Source organism: Egretta garzetta, unplaced genomic scaffold (genome assembly GCF_000687185.1).
Source record: "Egretta garzetta isolate BGI_Z169 unplaced genomic scaffold, ASM68718v1 scaffold56, whole genome shotgun sequence".
Taxonomy (NCBI): domain Eukaryota; kingdom Metazoa; phylum Chordata; class Aves; order Pelecaniformes; family Ardeidae; genus Egretta; species Egretta garzetta.
In genome coordinates, this window is record NW_009260182.1 from 8467003 (window position 1) to 8469220 (window position 2218).

Below are 2218 nucleotides of genomic sequence, written 5' to 3' on the forward strand. Positions count from 1 at the left end.
CCAGCTGCACAATACTGTGCTGAAAGGAGCCAGGCTGGGGCTTTTGCAGGTCCCAGGGTCCTTCCACCACTGCTCTGTGATCAGACCGAGCTCCTCGTTTCCTTGCCGCTGGGCAGTTTGCCAGGCTGGTCTCTAGGCTCTTGTGAATGTCAGGTATAGAGAGCAAGCTAAATTAAAACGACCTCAGAAGCGCTTTCCTCATGGTACACTTGCACTGCAGGTGCTGTGCTCACATCACCTCATATACGAACTAATTCATTCAGTCATACTGAAGCTTTCGGGTAGCACTTTCAGTCGGAGGCACTCGCTACACGTAGTCTGTCTCCGCGCCTGTGAAGCTGGGTGGGCATTCTTAGCCATCAACCTTCAAATACAGAGGAAGACAGCGATTAAAGTCCACAGCTAGAAGTTATTGCTGGCTCCACCAGCAATAGCCAGTTGCCTGGCTCCACCAGTTTAAACCCAGTTGCCAAGTGCCTCGTGCCTCACTCCAGCATGGCTGCTGCATCTTGGACTGCTGGGCAGCACTGCAAGATACGCTTACGGAGCCTCTGCTTCAGCTTCTAAATCGGCAGCTACCCAAGATGCGTTCTGGCCTTAAGCACCATGGCCAGTGATGGCCACACAGCAATGGGGACACAGCCTGCGATGCCCTGGAAAGGTTCATGTTCTTTCACAAAAATGTGATGCTACTGGACTACACTCACCCAGACAAGTCAGGGAAGGTCTCCTACATCTCTTCTGTACAAACAGAGATTCAACCACTTGCTCACACACTATACCATGACTCAGATTTCAAGGCTCTCCCACATTCAGGGTATGTATTTACATATAGGCTTATAAAAAATTCACTGTGCCTGCCTTGGCTCTACGGAATTGCTCAGCACGAATTTCTAGTCTGCTGCCACTTTTTAAATAACACCCAGAAGTGCAAGATTGCCAACGGTCGCACAGCACACCGTGCTGCAGAATCCCAGCCCTGAGATCCGATGGCTCCTCCTGAGATTTAACCAGGAAGGGATCCGGCCTGCTGCACTGCGATCCCTTCCATCGACAACGTTACCCCATAAAAGCGCACCGTGAACTTGTAAGTCCTTCCTTGGTTTCATCTTTCCTTTACATAAGATTTCAAAGAAATCATACATCAGTTTCATTTTTGCACGAGTGCTGTCAGCCCTAAAGTTTCTGAATTTAGGATCACAGCCTTCATCGAAGGATAGATCTGAAACCCTTTTAACGTGTTAAGGGCTTCAGAACCAGCTTTTGTCAGACACAAGGTCACCTTCTGGGCACCTTCGGTTTCGCTGCAAATACGGAGCGAAGTGGTGTTCAAGATGTGATCGGTGATTTTCCATGGTTCTTTGTGTTTCAGCTCCAATGCAGTGTTTGAACCCCATCCCATTCCCCATGGTCATCAGTTCTGTCTTCAGGCGGTTCGGGTCTCTTCTGTACAGCGCTGTGGCTGGGGAGTCTTGCTACAGCGTTACAACTACTCTTAACAACTCACTGAAGAAAATACTGGACAAGCTCAGCCCTGTACACGAGATGTGTAGGAATGCGTTTGTTGATATGTCCCTCCAGCCCCTTCACAGCTATGTCTCCTTTTAATCCCTTCCTTTAGCACCTCTCACTTTTTTTCATGATTATCAATAAATCATTAAAGGTGGAAATATTTACTGTTGGCAGAATTTTAAATGTTTGTTTCATCAACTGCCAAACAAAATGGCAGGATACATAAAAAACCCCAAACCAGCCATTTTATCGAGAGACTACGTTATTTCACCCCTGAGGAGACCCACACGGTACGAGGCCCCAGCGCGATTCTCTTCCATGTTCTACCTGGTGGCTGCTTGATGTCAAGCAAGGAAACCACTCTTGGAAACAGCAGCTGGGCCCCATCGCTGGACCCAAGGTGCGCGTCCTAAGGATTAGGCTATGGGATCAGACGCAGGCTTGCATGGCAGGGTTTGCCCTGCTCCCCCAGCGCCACCCTGCAGTCCTCCTGGCACGGTGGCCGAGGCGCAAAGGGAAGATCGTGCATGGTGAGGAGGAGGGAGGCCTGAGCCACTCGGCTGGGGAAGGCCCTGACCCCAGGTCTAGGGTGTCCTTTCTGAAACCGCCGAAACTCGCCTCAGGCACACGGCCATCCTCATCGCTTCTGCCTGCTCTGCCGGCAGCTGCCTTTCAAAGCGGGCAGCCGGGCCCTTCGCTGAGGGCG